This window comes from Eucalyptus grandis, chromosome 8, assembly GCF_016545825.1.
Source record: "Eucalyptus grandis isolate ANBG69807.140 chromosome 8, ASM1654582v1, whole genome shotgun sequence".
NCBI classification, from domain to species: Eukaryota; Viridiplantae; Streptophyta; class Magnoliopsida; order Myrtales; family Myrtaceae; genus Eucalyptus; species Eucalyptus grandis.
This window is the reverse complement of record NC_052619.1, coordinates 59,907,693-59,917,452: the sequence shown is the minus strand read 5'-3', so window position 1 is coordinate 59,917,452 and position 9,760 is coordinate 59,907,693. Positions and strand designations below refer to the sequence as shown.

Here is a 9,760-nt window from a genome sequence, read left to right as displayed (position 1 = left end):
AAGCTACGGACTTTTTTCTTTTTTTTTTTGGTAAATCTTTGTCTGCTGATAGGATCGAGAATAATCCACAGAAAAACCGTTCCTCTCTTAAAGAAGTGAAATCAAAATATCTTAGTTCTCAAGCTGTTTCATACATTGACATATAAAGTTCATGAATACTCCAAAAATTCAAACTCTAGGCCTTCTATTTTGATATCATATGAAATTTTATAGGATCATTGTTAATTGATCTAAAAGTTTAAGTTATTGGACAAAGTTATAATTTAATATTTAAATATCTTGATGCTTGTTTTGGGACGAACGTTTGATGAAATAAAGTAAAAATGCTCCACTCCTATCATATTCTTTGGTCAGTTCTCTTTGTCCTGTAGGGTATCGTCAAAGGGTGGTGTCGGAATATTGAGACCAAACATCAATAATTCCAAGACCAGCTTTTGCGTACAGTTGCAAAGGTTGTGTGTGGCTCTCCTGTCTTTAGGCCCCTAGGGGGATATTGACGAGGAATAAGTCCGTTGTTGGATTGAATTCTAACGAATCCATCGTGAATTTGTAAGAAACTCTTTATTTTTATTTCTTAAATAAAATAAAAATTCGAATTGAATTCAAATTTGAAGACAAGAATAGAATAGATTATCATACGTATATTTCTTTATTTCATGTAGAAAGATAAAGAAGAATAAGTCTCATTTATTTAATTATCCATTCCTTACACTTATTATTTAATATATATAGTCACTTGATATACTCAATATAATTATATACGAATTATAATTATTCTAAGGTATCTTTCTAACAATAACAGGTACAAATATTAAATCGAGGTACCCATTCTATGATAATTTTTAACAACTTACCCTCTTTCTTTGTGCCTTTAGTGGGCCTAGTATTTCCGGCAATTGCAATGGCTTCTTTATCTCTTCATGTTAAAAAAAACAAGATTTGTTAGATTCGATAGGTGCAAATCTTATCTTCTTCTTTTTCAAGACTTAGATATAGATAACACAGAAATCTATTTAGTAGAATATGGCAGTTTCCTCCGAACATAGCTTTTATGTATGCGTAAATATATGGGTAAATAAATTATAGCAATTTTCAAATAGATCGGAATCCAAACAAGACTTCTACTGAATTAGGTCAACGCCTAACTCAAATTAGGAACACAAAAGTTAATTTGGAAATAGGGAAAGGAGATTCTATTCTATACACTGTGATGAAATAATATTTTTATCCAAACCGATCTAAATGAGTGCGATGTGCATTTTGAAGAATATTTAGAAGCCAAATGACCATGTATATACATGTCGCTTGTGCAACAAAGTTTTACATAAATTGCGTACCAAATAAAATTCTAAAGGAAGGATTTTCTTTATCAAATACCCAGTGGTGAATCATACGAGAAGAAACTAGTAATGAGAGCCCTTTAGGAATTACTGCTCGTTGCTAAACATGAGCAAGTATTGTGCAAATTTCGCTAATTATTACTGTTCAAAACGAATTAGCACGTACCTTCGAAAGCAGTCCAGAAAAGCAAGCACGAAACTCGATGGACAAGCATTGATCATCTCCTAGCATTGTCTTTATAAGTGCCGGCTTCACAGTGCCGTCTTCTATCGGCAAACGAACGCCCAGAGTTCGAGTCTCTGAGAGTCAAGAAAGAGTCCAAAAGAACCGGAGGTGAAAAAGAAAAATGATGAACAAGATCAAGAAGGAAATTGAAGATGGAATGAAGCTGATATGGAAGAAGGTCGACCCAAAAGATCTGAAACCTGGCGATCACATCTACGCTTATAAGCGATATGGCTCTTATAGTCACCATGGTTAGTCTTCTTTAACCTCTCTAATGCTTGCTCATGTGATCTCTTCTTCCCTGTTATTTCTCAAATTGGTTCATTCGAAGATGGAGATGATAGTAGAGATCTATGATTAGCATTTGAAGCTAGCTACGAAAAATACATGCCTTTTCTGAGTCAAATGCATACCTTTTGGTTTCTTGATTCCTTTCCTACGTTCTGTTGAACTCCTGTAATAATCCGTGTGATTTCTTTGGTGTTATCACTTTTTATGTTCTTTTCTTGTTTTGCTTGTATTGTCATTTTAGGTCTTTCCAGGTTCACTGGAAAGTTTATGACCGTGAAAAAGAGAGTCGAGCGTAAAGTTATTTGAAGGCCTATGGTGCAAAGGCCTGTTTTACCATGATTTGCTAGCACTAGATCCTACTGCTATCGGTGGTTTAATTCCATATTCTGGGCAAATCTGTGATTTTATCGAGTCTTTCGTTATTCAATAAATTCTATCTAAACATGCCAGGGATATATGTGGGAGGTGGTTATGTGATTCACTTCACCAGAACAGAAAGCAAGGAAGCCATCCTACCACATTCTTGGGTCAAACCAGAAACTGTGCCTGCCTGTCCAGAATGTGGGTACCAGAGAAAAACTGGCTGTGGGGTCATCAAGACGTGCCTTGATTGCTTCCGTCGAGACCGCAAGATGCTTCATTCCATTCATTACTTCATGTATGGCGCACCGCGATTAGGCCTTCTCCTAAAGAATCCGGGAACTTGCAGCACCCTTTCTCGTGCCAGATCCCCTGAACAAGTTGTTGAAGCTGCTTATGAGCTTCTAAGGAGCAATGGATTTGGTGAATACGATCTTACTGGTAATAACTGTGAACATTTCGCGACTTATTGTCAGACAGGTGTGCGTGCCAGTGTGCAGACGGCATTTTATGATGCTTGCTTGATGAAGTACAGAGAGCTGAGGAACCGCTCATGAAGTTTGGAATGTAGAAGGCAAAGCAACGGCAGCAAGTGCGGGAGAAAAAGAAAAAGGAGATTTTTGACATGCGCTTTGAGCAGGTGTCCACGACTTGGTGTAAAGCCTGGCAAGGTTTCAAACTCTTTATTCGTTAAAATCGAAGGAATTTTTTGCAGTTAAAGCGGCGGATTCGTATCTAATTGAATTCTGAGTTGCTGGATTCAATCTGGAATTGTTTAGCTGAAAAATCATGTGATAATCAAATTTTAGGATGTTGTGGAGCCTGGATTTTACAGATATCAATTTGGAGTTACGGTTTGGTTAGAGTGAATTTCTGAAGTTTCACACACTGCTGGAAACACTGTGTGTTCAGAGCTGGTTTTTGGCTGCCTCAGGCCATCTTTTAGGTCGGCCAAATTTATGATCTTTTAAATTTTCGATAGAGCTTTCTCTTGACAGTAATCTTGCTGGAATTGGAGTTCGGTAGAGAGATATGACGTGACCAAATTCGTCAGGAGAGCTGCCCTGTAAAGCAGACAACAATGAATGTTCTGCTGTGGTTGGCAGGAGTCATATTGTTGCCGAATAAGCATAGTTTAGTCAAGTCTTAGTTAAGGAGGTTATTTACTTAATTTTTTATATTCATTTCTCATTTAATTGATAGAATTTTGAGTTTGTTGGCTCTAGTAGTGTTTGTTATTTGGTTTCAGTAATTTCCTTGTTTCTTCTGCAATATTTTTTTTGCTTTCTTGTTTTGTTTTCAGTGTTTTTTTTCACCTTGACTCGTGCATTTTCACGATGTAATCTCCAGCTGGTTTTGCCCTCAGAATGCAGGTGTTTGTTGTATGATGTATCCTTATGATGATTCTGAACTTCAAATTGTGATTCCATGGATTAAAGCTTATTAAATTTAGTTGTTTTTGTTGGATATGAGTTAGAAAGTAGGATATTTTGTCACAGAATTTTGGTTTTAGTTCCTACCGTGGTTGGACTATGTCACCCTTCACATTTGGTTTGGGCATTTCATTGGATGAATAGATTGAGTTTTGATGCTTTAGTTGGAATACTGAGCTAAAAGAAAATTAGAAAGAAATTGAGACAAGAAATGAGAATAATGTGATTGAGAGAATGGATATGAACGAGGAGAAGGAGGCATTTGCTACAAGAATGAACATATTGGTCATGGTGTACTAATGGAATATGTTTGATATGCAAGATGGACTCAGTTCCGACAGTTTGAGCATTTGGGATGAAGGTCTGTTTAACATTGTAGTTTCAATGCAAGAGCTTGAATCATAACTATACATCTTATAGATATTCTCCAAGTTACACTAGTTGTTGTGCTCCTGCTTTCTGAATAATCCTGACATTCATGCGACCCCCAACTTATGGACAATGTGGATTATGAAGGAATATGCTTAATACACATGTCCAATAACAACTTCAGATTCTAATTTCCCTAACTAACTTTTTTCCCACCTGCTCACATCTCTATAACTCAATTAGTTCCTACTCATCTCTAGCTCCAATCTTCAGCTCACGACAAATTCTCCACCATTTTCCCTTGACTTGTGTAATCACAGGAGGACCAGCTGTGACTATTGAGCAGTTCATCGTCTTCTGAGGATGGCCTGAGTAGGAGCTTGCGAGGGAGGTCGAATGAATCTATTCCAAACAGTTATGTTGCCCCCACTTCAGAAGTCAGAATCTTTAGTTCTGCAGAGCTGAAAGTTGCAACAAGAAGCTTCAGATCTGATACAATTTTCGATGAGGATGGTTTGACATAGAGGCTGCCTTGATGTTAAAGGGTCGTCCCAGAGCAAAAGAATGACTCTGTTTTTGTTTTGTTAAAAATAACTTCAATTACCATAAAAAAGTCGAACCCAGAGAGCATGCAAGGATTCAAAGAGTGGAAGATAATCTTTGTTCCACTCAGGAAAGCTCAGGTTGCATGTTCTTTGCAGTCTTTAATGTTAGCACTTTGGCATTTTTAGCAAGAAGCTCTATTATGATGGTGGGAGAAGAATCGTGTCCAGATATGCAGTTTGTTTTAGAAAACTGAAAATGAGATGATAGATGTCAGGGACCTTAATTGTGGCGAGATTGTTCTGGTTTTGCATGGCTAGTTTCACAGGAGCTCACTATCTCAGTTTGCTTTCTTCCTTTTGAGAATGTATGCCTTTTGCCCAACTGAACACATATTTCTGGGGGTTTGATCAATGATGTGGACCATATAATTATGTTAGGATTGCCTTTATTTAGGAGAAGATAGTGCTTGCTCCTCTTATCCTTTATTTTAGGATCTGTAACTTGTCCTATGACCAGGAGCAATTCTAGGCAGGAGCTTGTAGAAAAGCCAGCTTACTCTTCCATTCTATAGATTCCATGTAAAAACATTAAAAAATCTTGTGAGATTCTGTTTTCAAGGACTTCTGGGGTTAGCGTAAGTCTTTTCCATACATGCAATAGAAGAATAAAAATTTGCTTATTCTGCGCCTGGTGCTGTTAATTTTCCAGTCTTTATTTTATCTCTATTAAAAATTAAAACAGCAGGCACAGTGCCGGGTGAAATACATGGCTCTTATAAGTTTCCGTAGGCATGTGCCATTTGGAGGTTTGAAATAATCAATTGAGAAGAGCTGTTTTCATCAGTTTGCTGAACAGATTGTCGGGATGTAAAGTGATGATACACAAATGGTCAAGGCATAGATGTTTTGGAATGCACATTTGAGTGGCTGTCTCATGGTGTGTGAATTAGAAGGCAAGCTACTGTAATTCCTAGAACCATTTGATCTATAGATACCTTAAGTGAGCAATTGTGCTCTTGATCTAAATCTTGAGATTCTACAGTCTTGTCCTACAGTTGTTATGTCTAAGTTGTGTAGTGCATACTTCATGTATGTTAGTTTTCCAGCAGCCAAGCGGCACGGAATTGGAGGAAACAAGTAAGAGGAGAGAAGCTTTGCAAGCTTAGCTTCTATCTCTGAGGTTCTTGAGTGCTGGCGTAGAAATGTCTTCTGAATCTTGGTCATAGTTTATAAATTTTATGGTGAAGTACTGTGATAGCTTATAAATTTTGAAATGTAGGGACTCTTCTTGCATTTCAGAGGACTTTAGGCCCTGCATCAGAAACTATTGTGACTTATATCCTTGCTGTTTAAGCTAAAGCCAGAGGATGTCACTATAATGTACCTGAAACATTAAATACTGATATGAGTTTTAGGACATTAGAGCCACTTCTGGAATTTCTCATCATAGTTCTAGGAGCTAAAACCATCCTTAGTGAGGATAATTTATTTGTGGAAAAATATGCTGGCCAGCCCTGAAAGTGAGTTGAGGTGAGCAAATCGTTTGAGTCAAAACTTATGCTACTTTAGGAGAAACTGGACATAACTGTTCTTCTTCATTATCCTTAAAAGAATGAATAAGATCCTGCCTTTTTCTTTTTATGAATCACCTGTTAAATGGAGGTCAACACGTTATTAACATGCAAGTCTTTTAAAAGGGAAAAGATAAGGACGGAAGGACTTAGCCTCCACATAAATCTAGTAAGCATATAAATTTTTCAATATTGATCATCACTCAAGATGCTATTGTCTTTCTTGGAAGGTGGACATCTACTTTGTACGGCACAAGATGAGTGCATTCTTTTTGATCATGTTGCATATCAGAGCATATGATTCTGTGTTTTAGACTCGATATGGCCACCTGTACTGTCATCATTCTTATCCTCTATTGGCTTTGCCAATGTCAAAATCATGCGAGGGATGTTTACTTGCTTTATAAATAGGTTGAGCACTTAAGATTTGCTTACTCCTTGGTTGATTTTCATGAATATGAGGTTGTGTATTTACAGTAAGGCATATGAAATTCAACCGTGCGGTTCACATGTCAGGATTTACTATTGAACATGGGTGATGATGCATCTTTGAATATTTCATCCCGGTTTTACTTCAGATTTTTGCTACCATCTAAATTTTGTAGGGTGCATCCATAGTAGATGGCTCTTAGGGTGGCCTTGTGGGTTTCTTCAATTTCTTATCGCACAAATTGGTCGTTCTATCTCTCTCTTTTCTTTGCAGGAGATGCCTGTTTGCTTCATCATATACTAAAACAAATGTGAAATTATGAGGTTTTCCCTATTGTGACACGAGTGATAACTTTTTGCAGTTGGAGGCGAACTTCCTGGGCATCTTATTCAAATGATTGCCAGGCTATTGGGATATTGTTTGGGGCATAAAGAAATACGTGTCCGTGAGTTTTGCCAAGGGTTACCCTGAAGAACCATCTCTATGTAAGTAAGGTTCTTTCTTGGGCGATATATACATGCCTGCTCTAAATTTATGGTAAACATGATCTTTTCTTGGTTCAATGTTCTGTACAGATCATGTGTCTTTCCTGCTGCAAGGGGCTTGGCCATTGAACCACTTCCATGGGTCACACCGCTTAGCTTAAATTTGCAATAGGAGCAGCCAAAGGCCTCGCGTTCTTGCACCAGTTAGACAGGCAAATAATCTGCAGAGATTTCAAGCCCTCAAACATTTTGCTGGACTTGGTAATTTTCATGTTTGTTAGTTAGATTAAATGAAGCAATCCCACATTGTTGTTACCTGATTTGGTTCCAAAATCTTATCCTGTGCTGAAATAATTCACATATGTTTGCAAGATCCCTGTTTTTGCAATCCCCTCCTGCCATTTGGGAAGCAGCAAGAATGAAAGCCTGAAAATTGGAAACCTTTTAGGCTTTCATTCTGGCTTTTCACAGAAAACATGGGAGTTGTCATTGCAAAGCATCTTCAAAACCTGCTTCACCGGCCGTGTATATTTTCCTTATTTTTTGGTCGGGGGCTTAGGGCGCGCTTGGTAACGTTTCTGTTAAAAAATTATTCCAAGGAATAGAAATAAAAAAAAAAACAGAAAACATGGGAGTTGTCATTGCAAAGCATCTTCTTTTAATTTTTTAATACCTGCTTCACTGGCCGCCTGTATCTTTTCCTTATTTTTGGTCGGGGGGCTTAGTTGTTATGGTCTTTTAAAATAAAAAAAAAGAAAAGTGCATTTTCCCAAACTTTTTTTTGTTTTTACTTCTCTCAAATGGTTTTAGTTTATAAATACCAATCACTTAGGAACAAAAAAACAGAAAAAGTGTTCAAAAACAAAAAAGAAACAATGAGTTCAGTTGTTATGGTCTTTTCTGCATTTTTGCTACTTCTCTCATGGTTAGTTTATAAATACCAATCACTGGCCCGAGCTGAGTTCATTATATCTGCATTGTCCAATTACTTGTGTATAGATCACACTAGTAGTAGAAAAGAGACCTTATCCACTTTGACCTTTTCTTTGGCATGTGTGTCGACAGTCCTATAATGCCTAAATATCATATTTTGGGTAGATCACGTGCGACGACAGAGGCTATTGGAACTTATGGCTATGCAGCACCTGTGTATATAGTCACAGGTAATATGATGAGCTTTCTAAATTGCTTAAGGTGATCATAGCAGAGAGCATTGCCCTTTGGACTTTGTTTGACCATGCCTGGTGCCATGTTTAGCAAATTCATGTTAGAGTATCACATCATTCTGGTTGAACAGGTCTTTGGTATGTGAAGAGTGATGTCTACAATTTTGGGATGGTACTAATTGGGCTTTTGTTGGGAATGCGAGCATACCACATAAACCATCCTCGTATTCAGCAGATTTTAGTGGAGAGGCATCAAGCCTCATCTTTCTAAAAGGAAATCGACAAGAATCATGGACTCTCAATTGGAAGGGCAATTTCCTCTCAATAATGCTCTTGCCTGAGCACCGGCCATTGAAAAAAAATTAGTTGCAGCTGACAAAAAACACTGTTTCCCAGGCAATTGATCCCGACTCAACTGTCTTTTCCCGGACACGGTCAGTAATTCTTGATTCATCGCCTTTGCCTCAATGCCGATTCATCATCTCTATTGTATGAAACTGATGCTTGGGCCATCATTGGGGTATGCTCATTGGCCAACGTTGGATTGACCCATCCATGCCTAAATCGACCATGTTTTCCAACGATAACAATTTTGTCGAGTGGCTCCAGCCTCCCCAGCATTCAACCTCGCTATCCCCATTCCAGAGTCTCCACCCGAACCCGCCGGCAGTTGCTGAGGATGAGGCCTTAACCGCGCGGTAAGCTAGGCTGCATCTGTGAGGCCTGATAAAGATGTTAATTATCTTAGAAGCATCTTTAGGTGTTCTCGGATTTCAAACACTCAAACAAACCCCACATAAAAAATATATATATAATAACAACAGACATCCTGATGGGACCTGATATCCTAGATAATGGGGCTGGTCAGGATCTGATTGAGAAATTCCTCGTTCGTCGTTAACAATTGAGTTCCGGCACGGGCGCCGATGCCGACATACGACTTCTCCTGACAAGGTGTCTGGAAAGACAGGAAAGCCTCTAGAAGCTGTCCCTTTTGCTTTTTGGTCGTGTGCGGCTCATGCGTAAGGCAGGAAGGCGTCACTGTCGCTGACCCCATCGAACGTCATTTAATGCGCCAGAAGGATCTCCTCATCATTTCACGTTTTATAATCGGTACCATGTTGTTACAGCTTGAAGAATTAATATATTTGAAAAAGTAAGGTTTCATTTATTTCACCAAAAATAAATAATTTAAAAGATATAATCACAAAAAATGATTATTTGTATTTTTGAAATACTTGATAATTAACAAAAATTTCATTATCGATAATAATTTATATTTGAACATTTTCATAAACAATGATAATATTTTTCATTCATTTATTTTTATAGGTAATAAAAGCAATAAATTTAAAAAAATTATTTTATGAATCACTTAGCAAAAAAAAATGAAGCCTAAATGACGATATTGTCCAGAAAGAGAAAGCTATTTCAATACATGTGCGTGACAAAGCTGATTTCACTGTTTCAACAATTTGATATAACTCTCCAATAGATGAAAATAATTTATAGTAAAGATAAAGATGGGGTTCTTGGCTCAATTG

At 37.6% G+C, this 9,760-nt stretch overlaps 1 long non-coding RNA gene across 6 annotated transcripts; it reads left to right on the top strand.

Annotated features, from left to right (window-relative positions):
- The first annotated feature begins 1,527 nt into the window (after positions 1–1,527).
- On the top strand, positions 1,528–7,404 carry LOC104415389. 6 transcript variants are annotated; one of them, XR_005545457.1, is made up of 5 exons: positions 1,528–1,817; positions 2,308–2,658; positions 2,753–2,888; positions 4,340–7,050; positions 7,141–7,404. It is a non-coding gene; the product is annotated as an uncharacterized LOC104415389 (long non-coding RNA). The 6 variants fall into 6 exon arrangements; XR_005545455.1 differs by having other exon boundaries at positions 2,753–7,050; XR_005545456.1 differs by having other exon boundaries at positions 2,308–2,888.
- The last annotated feature ends 2,356 nt before the right edge of the window (positions 7,405–9,760 follow it).